Here is an 18,692-nt window from a genome sequence, read left to right on the forward strand (position 1 = left end):
ATTTGCCTGTCTTAACTCATACTGGTTGATTTTTTTTTATAAGTAATCTCCATGTTTAGCATGCACTTGAACTATTGTTACATAGGGTGCTTGACTATTTACAAGTCTCACTAGGATTCTAGGTATTCATTAGTCTCTTGATGTGTATTTGCTGATAGTCCTATTATCTTTGTTGGTTCAATGACACAGTACCATCCAAGATGCTACAACACATTATACACAGGGTATGGGTTGTGAGGGCTACAGTTTTCAGTTAGTATTCAGGCTCAGAAACTTAGAATCTCTGCGAACTTGAACAAGTTCCTTAGTCTTGTTTTAAGACCTTCTTGTTTTAAAAGTTAGTCTCAGATTCTTTAAATACACAGTAGGGATGCTAGTAGTGCTCACAGAATTGTAGTAAAGATTAGCTGGGAAAAAAGAGACTATTAAACAGAGCCTGGTGTTCAGTAAGTATCAGTTGCCTTCGATTAGGAATCTGTGTTGTCATGATTAGAAGATTGCTGGTTTATGTTACAGATCTGTAAGTATCGTCAAAATATGTCAAAATAACAACCAGACAGAATCATATACCATTCCTTGAACATTTCATCCCAGAATCTAGCCAAATTAGCATCTCCATACAGACAATACTGTTAACACAGATATGTGCTCAAACCCCTCCTTCACTTTTCTGCGCTTGTAAATTACTGGAGCTGTTTAGGAAGAAGTCTGGGGTGACGGCTCGGTTAAGCTGAGTAGCCAATTATGTCTGTGATCTAGGAGGCGTTAGTGCTAGAGGGGCGCAGACGGTCGCCTCCTCCAGCTCGTTTCTGCAGTGGCCGCACCAGGCACATCCTGGCTCTGCTCCGGGAAGTCCGGTTTCTGGCGAGGGGCTTGTGCGCACCCCTGGCCGGGAGGAGCCTGCAGCCCGCTGGTTAGCCCCGCGCAGCTCGCGCCCGGAGGCGGCGGAAGGAGCCCTGCGCCACCGCCAGGAGGAGCGAGCGCGGCGCTGCAGGCACAGGAGGAAGAGGGAAGACAAGGAAGGACGGCTCCCGGGCGGAGTGGGAGAAATCCGGGAGCAGCCGGAGCAGCAGGTCCGGGGAGCGGTTCCGCGGCGCTGCGCCCGTTATTCGCACGGACGCTGCGGAGCTCCCGGGGCTGCTGCCCGGTGCCCCTGCGGGGAGGCTGCCGTCCGGACCTGACTCCGGGTGAGTTCAGTTCAGCACAGCGGTGAACCCAGGGGTCTCGAACCGGAGACGTGGAACTGGCGAGGCTGCTCCGCTCCGCCAGGCGCTGCTGCCTTTACGTGTCCCGCATTCACGGAAGGTTTCGGCGGTGGCTGCACAGGCTGGGGGTGGGCGGATGGGCGGTGGGTGGCTGCGATCCTCACAGCCAGCGTGGGGGCATTCGGATGGCATTAGCTGAAGTGAATGGGGTTTTAGGAGACGTCCCCAAAGGCACGCATTATATATGTGTTTCTATACAAGCTTCTAAGACAGGAATTTGGTTTCCCGGATGCCCATTTTGGCCTTCTGTCCCTCCTTTTGCTTGCCTCATGCCCAGTTTTCCAAGCCAAGGAAAGGATTGGAAAGGCGTGGACGGAGAAGGTCTGGGCACAGAATGGGACGGGCCAGCCTTGGTCTCTAAGTTAGGCTGTGGGGTTGGCACTCTTCCTTTCCACCTAATTTACCAGGGAAAACCCTCAGAGTAACTTGAGGTTCCTTCGCTCTGTACCCTCCATAAGCTTATTAAAGGGAACTTCAGGCTCTCCAGACAGCCTGTGAAATGTGATGGCAATTTAGCTTAAAAGCCATGTTGGTTCACTTCATCTCCTCTTTATCCTTTGTTGCCAAATTGATACCTTTTTGGATTTCTTTAACATAAAGTTTAAGTGGCCGACTGACAGGAAATATTTCTTTTGAAAATTCTGTGAGAAAAGTGATGAGTCAACATTGAGAGAAAGGCAACTTTATTTTCTTGGGAAGAACTTTGGGGAAAGGGATTGATGGAGAAATTCTGGGCATGGAATTATGGACATTTCCCACAGAACTTCTTTCATTTATTTATTTTTTTACATTTGCTTCATTTTTTTTTTAATCTCGCGTGTGTGTGTGTGTGTGTGTGTGTGTATCAGAGAGACAAAATTCCTTGGAGATATTATGACTTTATTAGGTTTAGAAGTTTCTTTCTTACTAATAGCACTAATTTGTGATCATCATGATTATAAGAATTAACTAAGTGTTTTGCTTCTCTGTGTTTTGGGTCTTTTTTTAAAAAAAAATTCAATACTTACTTTGCGGGCCTTACTGAATACCTGTCAATAAAATCGTTGGGCATACGGTTAGTCACATGACCTACTGTGGATTTAATAGCAGGTAAGTATACAAACGATAAGTTTAGGAAATAAATGTCAGAATCCAAATTTAGGTGTGAAATTGAAATATCTTTCAAAATTAACCAAATTCTCTGTTAGGATCCAATGTCATTTTATGGTCAAGCGAGCTTAAAGGTTTCTCAAATTGAGATATATGTATCTACTTGGTTAATCAAAATGTAACATTTTATTTTCTTCTTTCTTTAATAACAGTTTGAATTCAACAAATAAAACTTGCGTATTTAATGTAAGGTTCTTTCACATATATTACTTCTCCAATTTTAATAGAAATTTAAAGAGAAAAGTGATATTAATTCCACTTTGTAGATGAAGAGACTGTATCACAGGAGTGTTACTTTACCTCAATTTCTGTAATTATTATGTCACACACTTAGAAGTTGCATGTTATTATGGAACATATAAAATACATGAATGTTATAAAGAATTCAGACCTATGCTGTTTAACTTCAAGGTTAGTTCTTTACCTAAACAACTGCACATTGCACCACAATTGCACTACACTGAGACTACTGAAATAATTATATATGAACATGCTACATGAAAAAATACTGAAAACATTTATTCTTTTTTATTTTATTTCTTATTTTTCTGGTTTCTCTTTGATATAAAATATACTATAATTTTATGGAGTTATTTTCCATATTTAGATGCTCCTAATTTCCAAATAATTCCTAAACTCCTAAAAACTGTCCTGTGTCCTTCTTAATAAAAGTGGATTGACAGGGAGACTCAATTTTTTACTAAGAATATTCTTGGGATAATTTATGTCTTATAATCAAGATAAAGGCAGGCCACATTTAGTTGTATTTTTAAACCACCTAGTGTGAACTTGAAATGCAGACATAACTTGCTTTCAGGCTAAAGTGCCAGGCTTCACAGTGAATAGTCTTTAAGATTCCATGGAAACATTGGCAGATATATCTAATGTATATCTGATGTAGGATTTATGAGAAAAGGAGAGGTAGAAACTGAATGCTCTTACATTTCATATGTGACCACATTCATAACACTTTATTGATAAGTCCTTTGGTGTCTGACATGGGCTGATACAAACAGGCTTCTTCAAGAGTTGAGGAAGAAAACAAAATCCCTGTAATACAGGCTTTTTGCTCCTTTTCTTTCTTAAGTGGTAATAGTTGATCCTACATAAGCTCTTAAAAAAATGAATTCCAAAGACAGTTTGTGAGTTTTTTGGAGGGAGGGTGCTATTGTGTGTGTATGCATGCTCAACACAGGTTAGGGGTATAAGGAGAAGTTAAGCAAGAATATTGAATGCTAGCTGGGAAATTTTTGGAGTCTCAAATACTTGGAAACAATTTTTTTACATTACATACATAAAATTCATAGTTACATTGGGGAACTAAGTATATTGTAGACAACTTTGCATCTGATTACAGGATTCCTTGTACATTTATAGCTCAGGTATTCTGGAAGGAGTCAAGATAATTAGTTTTATGGCTCTTGCCCATGTGACCTGTTCCTTTCCCGTCCTGACATTAAAAGGATGACTTAAATTTTCTGAAATGTCAAAATTCTCTTTTCCCTCAGATCCTAAAAAATAATTCAAGCAGTGTATGTGTGATACTCACTGTCATTTCAACATTTCCAAGGAAAAGAATCCTCTTGAGAATGCTAAACAATGCCCTATATGTCTTCCATTGTAATTCTTTCAGATAGAGGGTTAGCTGAGTTAGGAAGAAGGGAGAGAGGGAGATAAGAAGAGAGATGACATTTTATCCCTCAGGAAAGAACAAGACCAATTGTATTCCTAATTTAGAAATATTATCCTACAAACATTCCTGAGCGAGAGGGCTTTGCACATACATTAAAGCAGAATAGCTCGTCAACTTCTAGTTTTGCCATGTAGTGAGTTGGAAATAAGATGAGCAAGCCGAGATCATTTTTGTTGGAGAACTATGAGACCATATGAAATAGGTAACAGAGTTACCCCAACTGGGGGCTAGAGGACTTGGAAGTTTCCTCCATAAATTTGCATTGTTAGTACAGGGTTGTTCCAGTGATCAGAGTCGTTAAAGCTCTAGAGTTTCTGTATAACTGTGTATACAGGCTGAGACAGCTCTGATGGCCCAGAAAAGCCTTTGGACAGAATCACTGGACATTGTCCGACCACATGTATGAGAATAGTGAGTGCCAAGGAGTTGTGGGTAGCTCGGTGACAACTCTTGCTGAAGGAGTGTCATAAACATTCATTGCTGAAAGTGAATTTTTTATTCACGTGTGTGATGCCTATTAGGTCATGCTTTCTTGGATACAAATTTGTAGAATATACGAATTAATTTTTGAACACCCTTCCTTAAAAGTACCATGTTCATGTAGTTGCTCATTTTAATATGAGTAGTTCAGATGGGACATAATATATTAGGGAGATGATTGAACATCCTAAAATCTAGTGTACATACCTTTGTTCATTATGAGATTCATCCCCTGTCTCCCTTTGCAGTGACATTAATGGCATAAGGGAGTATTAGATGAAATTTAATGCAGAAAAATATGGAGATATATGAATGGTAGATATGGCTGACAACCACCATTTTCGCTGAAGTTGTTTCAAAGCAAATAAATTTGGGATAAATTCATTTTATTTGCTCCTGAAGGGTAATTAAGAATAGGTAGGAAATGTGAAGAGGCTATAGCATTGACATTAAGAGAAGTTTTTGATTCTTAAAATAAGATATATTACACAGGAGTGAACAAACAGAAGATACTGAACAAATATTTTGTCATAAGTAAGTGAAGGATTATTCTGACTTGTTGAACTATGTTTTTAAATGTAAATTTCAACATTTAAATATTATTAAAACCTTAAATAATATTTAAATATTATAAAAGTTATAGAAAATTATATTTTCAATGCAAATATACACTTATAAGCTATATTGTAGATATGGGAGTAAACAATCCAATTACTTTTTTACTGAGTGAAAATTTAGTTGTTTTTTTTTTTTTGTTTGTTTGTTTGTTTGTTTTTTGAGACGGAGTCTCGCTCTGTCGCCCAGGCTGGAGTGCAGTGGCCAGATCTCAGCTCACTGCAAGCTCCACCTCCCGGGTTTACGCCATTCTCCTGCCTCAGCCTCCCAAGTAGCTGGGACTACAGGCGTCCGCCACATTCCCCGGCTAGTTTTTTGTATTTTTTTTTAGTAGAGACGGGATTTCACCGGGTTAGCCAGGATGGTCTCGATCTCCTGACCTCGTGATCCGCCCATCTTGGCCTCCCAAAGTGCTGGGATTACAGGCTTGAGCCACCGCGCCCGGCCGAAAATTTAGTTTTTTAAAATTCTAACTGGAGCTAACAGTTCAGTGTGATATATATTTTGAGTTTCAAAATTTGCAACCAAACAGGATAAATGTGTTGAACTGTACTTTTCTTGAAGAACTGTGATAAGAATGAGCAGTGAAAAAATTATAGCATACTTACCAGGGATCAAATACTTGCTTAGGGTTTAATAAGAAAAATCTCAGCTAATGCTAGAAATTGTGTACAGGATCTATCACAGACCCATGATTAAAATGGTCTCATTAGCTATATGAGCTTGAAAACAAATGGTATAGCTTCTCTTTACTTCAATTGCTTCTTTTGTAAAATGGGGAGACCAGGAGAATGTAACTCAAAATTCTTTGTTAATGATTTGCTTCTTAGAGCAGTGCCAGATCCAATTAGGATTAGATTGTTATTTTTATTATTGATATTTGCCCTAGTTCTGCCTTTTATTGACGGTGTGAAATTGGTGAAGATTCGTTTCTGAAGCCTTGTTTCTTATCCACAAACTGGGAATAGAATGCCTGCTATGAAGAGTGGTTGTTAGTACATTAAAAAGGCTAGATATTTATTTATACATAAATTTATTTATATATACTCAGCACATGGTAGAAATTTGATAATATTTTTTCTTGCCCTCCCATATATTACTGTGGAGATATCCCACATATTATGTCCAAGATTTTATTTTCCCCTCAAATGCAATGTCAGTATTGCACAAAACATTCCCATCTCCAACTTCTCTTCTAATGTTCTGCAACCATTAAAGTATAGAAAACTAGAATGAGTATTTTTATAACTTTTGCTGTACTTAAGCATGTGGAGAGAAGAGTGCTAGATCACAGGACAAATTTTGATAAGAAAAGGGAAATATTTATACTACAAACAACTTACTTCTCCCCACGCTTAACAGTTTTATGCTGTCATTCTGTCAGCACCAAGTGAGATTTTCCTATTTAAATAGTTCTCTATTTGTGGTATGATAATTCATGTATGGACTTCATGTAATTAACATAAATATAATGGAGGGTTGAGAAATGGTTTATTTTTACCAAGAGGAAAAATATGTACACAATTTTTAAAAATATTGCTTTGAAAATCTTTAAAATTAACTTTGATTCAGTTGGCGGAAGGTAGCATCACAAACTCACTGCTAGTGGTATTCTTGAGAAGTATTGTTTGAATTTTCTAGGTATTGTCCCAAGACTGGCTTAAAAGAATTTAATTTTAGATGTAAACTTTCTGCTTAACATGGAAGATTTTTCCATGAAAATATTAGCTCTATCAGATACACGGGTGCTTAGGGGTAGCTGCATGCAATTATGGGAAGGGTGGAATAGAAAAAAAGTTTCATCTCTAAGTTACACATAATGGTGTAAGCATATTGATTGGATGATAATGATAATTACAGCAATAACATGATTGAAGGGGTAAGCGAGTAACATGTAACACAGTTACTAATGTCAATCCTGTGACTGAGGTTACCACTTCATTTCTCTTTTCTGGAACCCCTTAGGTTTGTTACTATTGTAGTTTATTTCCTTTGCTTATTGTAGTGGTGTGTTAGTTGTATTGCTGCTGCGCTAACAAATTACCGCACGTTTAATCACTTAAAACAACGCATATTTACTGTCTTACAGTTTCAAAGGTCAGAAGTCCAAAATCACTGTAATTAGGCTAAGCCAATGTGTCTGCGGTGTTGGTTCCTTCTCCTGGTGCTGAGGGAAGAATCCATTCTCTTGTTTTTTTCTGCTCCTAGTGGCATCTGTCTTCATTGTCTTTTGACCCATTCCTCCATTTTCAAGGTGCATTGCTTTTATTTCTGTTTCTGTTTCCGCATAGCCTCTTCCTTCAACTTTGAGTCCTCCTCTCTGCTTCATCTAACGACTCCTGTGATAACTTCGGACTCACATGGATGATCTGGGATAATCACCTTGTCTCAAGATCCTTAACTTAATCATATCTACAAGTCCCTTTGGCTATGTAAGGCAGTACATTCCCAGGGCCTGGAGATTAGGCCAAGAACATCTTTTGGGACTAGTATGCATCCTATCACAAGTGGTAATAATATTTTTGTGCCTTGAGACCCTGAAATTAATGTGCTTGCTTACACGTGGAAACACAATGTATCTGTGGGGGTAACAACTTATTTTTGAACCATTAGAAGGTATTCATGGGGAAGTTTTCATCTGACAACAGACACTGATAAATTAAATACCCTTAGATTTGTCAAATCTAACTTTAGTAAAATATAAGTAAAAGCATTTGCACTGCTCGGATCAAAAATATTAATTAAACCCATTATTTATCAAGGCCAACTTAGGTTTAAATTAGAACATTATCTTCCATAGTGCTTATTTGTGAAGCTTAGTTTTTGTTTATAAAACCTCATCCATGTAAGAAAGCACAGAAAGGTTGGTCTTTTTTTAACCTTTGCAGAACATAAATTTTCAAAGGGATGTTAGACAGTAGTTCCATAGTAATTGATGCAGTTCACAAACATTCATTGTGAATATTTTATCTCATGAGTTATATCTATGATACTAATCATAAACTTCTAGAAGAAATTTAGCAATGGTCATGTCAGCCTTTCAAATCTTTCTGGAACCTGGAAGAAGACCATTGCGTGAGATAGATTCATTTTCCCCTTTATTCCATTGTTGCCAGAGAGAACTTTAAATGCCCTGTTCAAATTAATTTAATGCAAATGAATTATTGCTGCCTCACAAGTAGTTTGTCCTTCATTTTTCTTAAAATTATATTGTAAATGGATGTGACATGCTTTACTAGTTGTTGTGCAGGGAGCATTGTCCTTCCTAAAAGCTCCCTCATTTGTCAAAATGAAGCCATTAAGAGTAAAGTAAATTATATTATCTGATCATAGTATTACAATTGACCTTAAAACCATAAATTTTATAATCAGTGCAAATTGCTGAATAGTGTTTGCAGTTGTAGAAATTTCAAAGGAAACCCTGATTGAGATACAAAGCTGCTATAATCATTTTAAAAATCTTTGTTTTTCTTTTACTTTGGAACAGTAGTGCAGTAAGTACAGAAACCTTCATCCAAATATTCTAAGTTTTTAAGTCTTTTTCATTTCTTTTAATATTATAACATTTAACAATGTCAAAGAAAGTATAAATTTTCTGAAGATCAAGCTAAAAATAAGAGAGGTTGATGTAAATGAACATCAAATTAACAAGATTGATTATGAAAAGTAATTTCTGAAAAGGGCCAAAAATTTCTTTGCACATAAAGGCAAATGAATTTAGTGAAATAAGATGAAACTGGAATAAAGAGCTCTACTGATGCTTAAGTAACTCTTCATGCGAATGAGTAACGAACATGCATATTTTTAGCTCGTAGTTTCAGAGATACAGTAGTTGTACAATAAATGGTCTTTTCCTGCTATTAAGGAAGCCCCTCCTCCTCCAGCCATGCTATTCCTCAGAGCAAGCACTTCAACTGAGTTTTCAGCCATCGTAAGTAAGAAGGATGGTACGATAGACTGCGTGTACATATGGCCCTCATTAGCAGGCCAACTGTTCCTTTCACCCACCCACGTCACTGGGGACATATGGCATTACTTTGACTGTGGAAACAAGTGCGTGTGGACATATCTTGGTATGAGTATGAGACTGTTGATTGTCTTTCTCTGTCGCTCATGCAACCAACTGTCTCTCCTCGTGGGAATCATATTATCCATAACACTAGATTTGAGGATGATTAATGATGTTGCTGTTATTATTAACTGAATTTGCCTCTCCAGTTTGATCACAAAACCCGTGAATGTTTGCTTATGGAACATGTAAAGCTTATAGAAGATAGAAAGCTTACAGAAAGAAAGATGGCTTTTCTAAGCGTAAGAGTCAAGTCTTTTTCAATCAAAAACTAACTCATTCAAAAATTCAAGAATTATGTAAAACTAGAAGAGCAGAGGGTTCAGAAATGCTATTGAGATCATTTGTTATAAAATAGCCAATAATGAAATGTAATAATGAGTCTGTTGTTGTTAGTTGTGACTATGTGGAGAAAATAACGAGAAAATATAAGATAGGCTGGAATGAAGAGAGTCATCTGATCCCAGCATAATTCATTTTAGACAGTTCACAGTATTGTAACTTTTTAAAAAATATATTAATTTTTTCAATACTGTGAATTCTGAATTTGCAATATGAGACTTTTCAATACTTGCAACAAGTGTGTATTTTTCAGTGGTGGTTCCAGAACTCCCTATCGGGCTTTCAAGCTGCATTCTGATAAGAAGACGAGACGAGAGGGCTTATGTTGAGGTGACGTTTGCACAGGACTTGATTTAGGTAACATACATCACTGATGCACAGAGAAGAGTGGCTGGTGTTGGTGAAGATTACAGGGGAGATAATAACACTGAAAGGCACCTTTTGCTACCTTTGCTGGCCTATTTGTATATTCAGGTGTCTAGCATATTTCTTGTATAATTACATAGTATTTTCACACACTACATTAAGAAAATATGAACAATTTTTACTAAAATCATGTTTTCTAAATATTAAGTAAATAAAACCAAGATTTGGATAGGTAACATTTATAAAAACAGTATTGTTAGATAGATATAGATGATATTTTTTCATCTGTATCTGTAGAGATGATAAATTTTCAAAACGCTTTTGAATATCATTTGTACTACAAAGTCTCATTTCAGTTTCAGTGCCATGGCACATTGATTAATCACCACTAAAGCAGTACATGAAATATTTGGCAACATAGGATCAAGGTATCTGGTAATGGTGATTGATGCACAGAATACAGCCCCATTATTGTTATGCACTGGCCTTGAGAACTTTAGTTTTCATCTTCTTTCACCTTGATAGAGAACAAACTAACAGCTTTTTCTTTCACCTTGCTGGAGAACAAACTAACAACTTCAAATCATCTGATCCATCAAAAAATTTATTTTCTTGAAACTCACTGATTTATTTATTTATTGTTTTGGGGGAGCATTATTATTTGCCATAGTAAAATATCAAATGATCAATGTGTTATACCAACATGGCAGCTCAGATGGTAGGCCACAGAATGAAAACAAACGGGTTTACTACCAAGAATTGTACTATATTGCTTTTATTGACAGAAAAAGTGTACAGATAATTTTATTCAGAGATTTTATGTGAATTATTTTGATAAGTGTACACATATATTTATAACTGAACTTTGTCAAGTGTGTGCCCACACACATATTCATACAAAATCAGTCTTAGAGATCTTACTCAAAGATTGAATTTCTTAAAGTGATTGTTCCAAATATGTATAATTTATGGCAAAAAAAATCACAAAATGATAATAAAAGGAGGCATAAAACTGAAAATAATGGTTAAAAACACCTGTAAATGAATAATTGATTTTGATTTAAATTTTCTTTAGTTCTTAGCTGATGAAATGAATATAAATGAAAGTATTATGCAAAACACCTCTATTTGTTGTATATGCATGTACATATATGTGTTACAAATACAAAACTGATGGCATATATGTACATCATGCAAATGAGGGCACGTTTATATATATATATATGCACGCACACATATTTTATACTTTCATTTTTTTAACTTGTACTTTAAGTTCTGGGATACATGTGCTGAACATGCAGGTTTGTTACATAGGTATACATGTGCCACGATAGTTGCTGCACGTATCAACCCGTCATCTAGGTTTTAAACTCTGCATGCATTAGCTATTTGTCCTAATACTCTCCCTCCCCTTTCCTCCCATCTGCCGACAGTCCCCAGTGTGTGATGTTCCCCTCCCTGTGTCCATGTGTTCTCATTGTTCAGCTCCCACTTATGAATGAGAACATGCAGTGTTTAGTTTTCTGCTCCTGTGTTAGTTTGCTGAGGATGATGGTTTCCAGCTTCATCCATGTCTCTACAAAGGACGTGAACTCATCCTTTTTTATGGCTGTGTAGTATTCCATAGTGAATATGTGCCACATTTTCTTCATCCAGTCTATCATTGAGGGCATTATATTGGTTCCAAGTCTTTGCTATTGTAAATAGCACCACAATAAACATATGTGTACGTGTGTCTTTATAGTAGAATGATTTATAATCCTTTGGTTATATACCCAGTAATGGGATTGCTGGGTCAAATAGTATTTCTGGTTCTATATCCTTGAGGAATCACCACATTGTCTTCCACAATGGTTGAACTATTTTACACTCCCACCAACAGTGTAAAAGTGTTCCTATTTCTCTGCATCTTCTCCAGCATCTGTTGTTTCCAGACTTTTTAATGATCACCATTCTAACTGGTGTGAGATGCTATGTCATTGTGGTTTTGATTTGCATTTCTGTAATGACCAATGATATAATGAACTGTTTTTCATATGTTTATTGGCCGCCTACACGTCTTCTTTTGAGGAGTGTCAGTTCATATCCTTTGCCTACTTTTTGATGGGGTTGTTTTCTTCTTGTAAATTTGTTTGAGTTCCTTCTAGATTCTGGATATTAGACCTTTGTCAGATGGATAGACTGAAAAATTTTTCTCATATTTTGTAGGTTGCCTATTCACTCTGGTGATACTTTATTTTACTGAGCAGAAGCTCTTTAGTTTAATTAGATTCCATCTATCAATTTTGGCTATTGTTTCAAATGCTGTTGGTGTTTTAGTCATGAAGTCTTTGCCCACACCTATGTCCTGAATCATATTGCCTAGGTTTTTTTCTAGGGTTTTTATAGTTTTAGGTTTTACATTTATGTTTTTAATCCATCTTGAGTTAATTATTTTGTAAGGTGTAAGGACGGGGTCCAGTTTCTCTTTTCTGCATATGGCTCGCCAGTTTTCCCAGCACCATTTATTAAATAGGGAATCCTTTCCCCATTGCTTGCTCTTGTCAGGTTTGTTGAAGATCAGATGGTTGTAAATGTGTGGTGTTATTTCTGAGGTCTCTGTTCTGTTTCTGTCTATATATCTGTTTTTGTATTAGCACCATGCTGTTTTGGTTACTGTAGCTTTGTAGTATAGTTTGAAGTCAGGCAGCGTGATGCCTCCAGCTTTGTTCTTTTTGCTTAGGTTAGTCTTGGCTCCTCAGGCTCCTTTTTGCTTCCATATGAAATTTAACATAGTTTTCTTCTAGTTCTGTGAAGAAAGTCAATGGTAGCTTGATGGGAATAGCATTGAATCTATAAATTACTTTGGACAATATGGCCATTTTCACAATATTGAGTCTTCCTATCCATGAGGGTGGAATGTTTCTCTATATGTTTGTCTCCTGTCATTTCCTTGAGCACTGGTTTGTAGTTCTCCTTGAAGAGGTCCTTCATGTCCCTTGTACATTGTATTCCTAGGTATTTTGTTTTCTTTATAGCAATTGTGAATGGGAGTTCACTCATGATTTGACTCTCTGCTTGTCTATTATTGGTGTATAGGAATGATTGTGATTTTTGCACATTAATTTTGTATCCTGAGACTTTGCTGAAGTTGCTTATCAGGTTAAGGAATTTTTGGACTGAGGTGGCGGCATTTTGTAAATATACAATCATGTCATCTGCAAACAGAGACAATCTGATTTCCTCTCTTCCTATTTGAATACCTTTTGTTTCTTTCTCTTGCTTGATTGCCCTGGCCAGAACTTCTACTATGTGAAATAAGAGTGGGGAGAGAGAGCATCCTTCTCTTGTGCCAGTTTTCAAAGGGAATGCTTCCAGCTTTTGGCCATTTAGCATGATATTAGCTATGCATTTGTCATAAATAGCTCTTATTATTTTGAGATATGTTCCATCAATACCTAGTTTATTGACAGTTTTTAGTATGAGGGGTGTTGAATTTTATCAAAGGCCTTTTCTGCATCTATTGAGATAATCATGTGGTTTTTGTCATTGGTTCTGTTTAAGTGATGGATTACGTTTATTGATTTGCCTATGTTGAACCAGCCTTGCATGCCAGGCATGAAGCCAACTTGATCGTAGTGGATAAGCTTTTTGATGTGCTGCTGGATTCACTTGCCAGTATTTTATTCAGGATTTTCGCGTTGATGTTCATCAGTGATATTGGCCTGAAATTCTCTTTTTTTATTGTGTCTCTGCCAGGTTTTGGAATCAGAATGATGCTGGCCTCATAAAATGAGTTAGGGAGGAGTCCCTCTTTTTCTATTGTTTGGAATAGTTTCAGAAGGAATGGTACCAGCTCCTCTTTGTACCTCTGGTAGAACTCGGCTGTGAATACATCTAGTCCTGGTCTTTTTTTGGTTGGTAGGCTAGTAATTACTGCCTCAATTTCAGAAATTGTTATTGGTCTATTCAGGGATTTGACTTCTTCCAGGTTTAGTCTTGGGAGGGTGTATGTGTCCAGGAATTTATCCATTTCTTCTAGATTTTCTAGTTTATTTGTGTAGAGGTGTTTACAGTATTCTCTGATAATAGTTTGTTTTTCTGTGGGATCAGTGGTGATATCCCCTTTATCGTTTTTTAATGTGTCTATTTCATTTTTCTCTTTTCTTCCTTATTAGTCTGGCTACTGGTCTATCTATTTTGTTAATCTTTTCAGAAAAACCCACTCCTGGATTCATTGATTTTTTTGAAGGTTTTTTCGTGTTTCTCTCCCATTCAGTTCTGCTGTGATCTTAGTTATTTCTTGTCTTATGCTAGGTTTTGAATTTGTTTGCCTTTGCTTCTTTTGATTGTGATGTTAGGGTGTCTATTTTAGATCTTTCCCACTTTCTGATGTGGGCATTTAATCCTATAAATTTCCCTCTAAACACTGTTTTACCTGTGCCCCAGAGATTCTGGTACGTTGTGTCTTTGTTCTCATTGGTTTCAACAAACTTATTTATTTCTGCCTTAATTTTGCTATTTACCCAGTAGTCATTCAGAAGCAGGTTGTTCAGTTTCTATGTAGTTGTGCAGTTTTGAGTGAGTTTCTTAATTCTGAGTTCTAATTTGATTACACTGTGGTTTAAGAGATTATTATTTTCATTCTTTTGCCTTTGCTGAGGAGTGTTTTACTTCCAATTATGTGGTTGATTTTAAAATAAGTGCTATGCAGTACTGAGAATAATGTATATTCTGTTGATTTGGGGTGGAGAGTTCTGTAGATATCTATGAGGTCTGCTTGGACCAGGGCTGAGTTCAAGTCCTGAATATCCTTGTTAATTTCCTGTCTTGTTGATCTGTCTAATATTGATAGTGGGTTGTTGAAGTTTCCCACTATTATTGTGTGGGAGTCTAAGTCTCCTTGCAGGTCTCTAAGAACTTGTTTCATGAATCCTGGTGCTCCTGTATTTGGTGCATATATATTTAGGATAGTTAGCTCTTCTTGTTGCATTGATCCCTTTACTACTATGTAATGCCCTTCTTTGTCTTTTTTTATCTTTGTTGGTTTAAAGTCTGTTTTATTAGAGACTAGGATTGCAACCCCTGCCTTTTTGTTGTTGTTGTTTTTGTTTATTTTCCATTTGCTTGGTAGATCTTCCTCCATCCCTTTAATTTGAGCCTGTGTGTCCTTGCAAGTGAGATGGGTCTCCTGAATACAGCACACTTACGGGTATTGACTCTTTCTCCAATTTGCCAGTCTGTGTCTTTTAATTGGGACATTTAGCCCATATAGATTTACGGTTAATATTGTAATGTGTGAATTTGATCCTGTCATCATGATGCAGGTGGTTATTTTGCACGTTAGTTGAAGCAGTTTCTTCCTAGTTTCATTGGTTTTTATATTTTGGTGTGTTTTTGCAGTGGCTGGTACTGGTTTTTCCTTTCCATATTTAGTGTTTCCTTTAGAAGCTCTTGTAAGGCAGGTCTGGTGGTGACTAAATCTCTTAGCATCTGCTTGTCTGTAAAGGATTTTATTTCTCATTCACTTATGAAGCTTAGTTTGGCTGGTTATGAAATTCCATACGTACATCATGAAAATGAGTGCATATGATATACATACATACACACACAAACACACACTGCATACTTTCATTTTTACGTCCATTACTTTTCTGATTTCATCAGCAGCCAACTAAAGATAATAGAAAAAAATTGGTACTTTGATCTTTCATGTTCTGCATCTTCCAGCTTCACACTTATAGTTTTCTATTTTTGTTATTGTGATCAGAATGAAAATATATACTATGGAATCAGAATCAGGTCAGAATCAGCAAATATACTATAATGTTTGTACATGCTTTCAATGCAGTTTGTCTCTGCAAAGGGTGTGTATGTTTCTATGGACATGTGCATGTGCACAAGTGTGTAAACAAGTGTTTTATTCATGACGGAGAAAGGCTGGTCAAAATTATTCTGAGTGAGGTAGCACCACTGCAACAGATAATGAGGTACCTAGCAATAAAATCATTCAACATGTTTCCAAGCATCTACTCAGTATCTGGCACAATGTTAAGTAGTAGAAATATAATTGTAAGCAAAATTCAGCTTCTAACCTTGGTGGTATATGTGTAGAACAAATTGGTAAAGCTGGAGTACATTTCAGAACCAAAAGCAGTTTCTGTATAGTTCCCACTTCATCAAGACCATGTTAGATACTACTCATACACTTAAGTCACAAGGTAGCAATTCTTCCATCCACCCTTTTACAGGGTGGTGGTGGGGAAGCAGAGCTGACTGTCATGCTTGAATTCACATAATTTCATAATTAAGTAATTTCATGTTACATAATCTCAATAAACCTAAAATCCGATATATGATAAAGATAGTCTTTCAAATCAGCGGATAAGTGATAAACGGTTCATAAAATGGTGTTCAGATAATTGGCTATATGTATTTTATAGTTGCGCAAAGGTATAGTATGTCATTCATAAATACTAATTTCAGAGTAGATGTCAAATACACTTTTTCAAAATATAAAGAAAAAATGCATAGACAAATATTACTTGCAACATTATGGTTAAAATTAAATATCCAAACATAGCCCTAACCAATGACAGAAATTTTTAAAAAAAATATTTACAGATTGGGATTTGTTAAAATATAAAGCTTTTCTATTTCAGAGGATACCATGAATAAGTGTAAAAAGCAAATGTTAAATCAGCAGCAAGTATTTGCAATTCACTTGACATATTTAAAATACGAGTAGTTCCAACAAATCATAAATAAATGATTAGTAGTCCAACAAAAAAAGACAAAGTACATTGACAGGAAACTGTATGAAACTCATGAACACTAAATGTATTAGATTCTCTATTGTTAAACAAAATGCAAAAACAATAGAGAGCATTATCTATATGGAGTTAATATTTTAACAAAATTATATTATTAATTTTACCCATATTATAAGTAAATACATATATCCAAAAACCCTTATTTTCTTTGAAAGTTGTCACTTATGAGTCTATTTTTACAATGTTTAAAGAATAGTAATTCATTAACTTTAATAAATAGGTATTCATAGTGAGGGAAAACAGACATTTCCATAATTTTTCTTCTGTTTCTAATAGAGTAGATAATAGGAAAATAATGACAAATGCATGTTCATATCTGGATAGTATGTATTCCATTAGTTCTTTTAAACTTTTGCATTCTCAAAACTATATTGATACCTCAAACATACCCTTTGCTGTTGAAAGTAGCCTTTTAAGTATAAAGACACACATATCCCTTTCCCTAAATCTTATGTAAGACAAGGGCCTAGATGCCTATCAGAAAATATATTTCAAGAATGCTTTTTTTTAGTAGTTCCTGTGGCCTTATAGAGGAAGATTTTTTTTTAAACATACACATAGTTTTTGATGCACATTTTTATTGGAAAGAACTTTTATTTCCTTAAATGTTTTGTTATCTAAGTGTGATAAGTATCCTGCAGTGGAATTCAGTGGAACAGATGCTTATTGTGATATATGAGATGAACTTGCTTCCCTAAGCATGCATGGGCATGAAATGCATCTGGCTTCCGTACATAAAAGTCAATTATGTTTCCAAATGTGTTTCTGCATTTACACAGACGTTTGGGGCAGACACCCTACTATTCCCTCAAAAGGCAGCTCTGCTTAATTATGAAGCTCAAGTTAGACTAGAAGTTGGAAAGTACTAAATTCCACATTGCAGACAGAGCCTCGGCAGGTGATGTCACCACTGCATACTAAGGTGGCAAGTCCTCAGAGAAGTCACTTATCACCTTACCATGGAGAAAAATAACTGTGTGAAGAACATAAGAAGATGTTGTAGAGTACAATGAAGTGTGCAAACCTGTGTAATACATACCAGATGAAATCCAGTTCAGAGGAGGAAATAAGGGTAGGCTCAGGAAAACAAATAAATGAAGATACGCTTTAAAAAATAGGACTTAATATAAACAGTCATGAGAATAAAGACGATTGCTAAGCACGTAGGAAACACAAACCAGGCTTTTAGGAAGGGGTCTGGCACATGTGTGCAGTGGTAGGCGGTGTAATGTGCGGAAATCTGGCCTTTTGTGGCATAGCAACTAAAGTTCCTTTTCTATTGTCCAGATTACCTTAAATATTCCTTTATAAAGTAATATTTTTAAAAGTCCATCTACTGTGCACAATGTGTTAGCATTGAGGACATGAAATTTATCTGGAATATACTAAAAGTTTAATCAATCGAATAGGACCAAAGCTTTTAACATAGTTTTTTTAGATAAATCATTATAATGTATTATTTCCTTGCCATAGATAATGCATGATACATAACTTTACCTTTTTGTCCGTTACTTAGTGTGTAGGTAGAATAGTGACCCCCCAGTAGGATGACTGTTTGAATATGTTGTTAGGCAGCATGGGAGCATTATGGTTGCAGGTGGATTTAAGATTGCTAATCACTTGATCTTAAAATGGAGAGATTATCCTGAATTATCTAGGTGGGCCCACTGTAGTCACAAAGAACCTTAAAACAGAAAGGCCGGAAGACCGGAGTGAGTAGAAGAGCTTGGGGAAACTGAGGCAGAAGTTGAAGTGGTGTGCTTTGTAGATGGAGGCAGAGGCCAAGAGCTCGGGGATACATGTGACCTCTCAAATCTGGTGAAGGGAAGAAAATGAATTATTTCCTGGAATCTGCAGACAAACTATAGACTTAATGATAACTTGATTTTAGCACACTAAGA

General features: G+C 36.4%; 1 protein-coding gene across 1 annotated transcript in view; it reads left to right on the forward strand.

Moving 5' to 3' along the window:
- The first annotated feature begins 873 nt into the window (after nucleotides 1-873).
- ROBO2 (roundabout guidance receptor 2) overlaps nucleotides 874-18,692 on the forward strand; it is a 1,748,812-nt gene continuing 1,730,993 nt past the window's right edge. Inside the window, exon 1 of the mRNA XM_017954070.3 lies at nucleotides 874-1,187. The gene's annotated coding sequence lies outside the window, so the exon portion shown is untranslated. The remainder of the gene's footprint in view (nucleotides 1,188-18,692) is intronic.

The sequence above is a fragment of the Papio anubis genome, chromosome 2, assembly GCF_008728515.1.
Source record: "Papio anubis isolate 15944 chromosome 2, Panubis1.0, whole genome shotgun sequence".
NCBI classification, from domain to species: domain Eukaryota; kingdom Metazoa; phylum Chordata; class Mammalia; order Primates; family Cercopithecidae; genus Papio; species Papio anubis.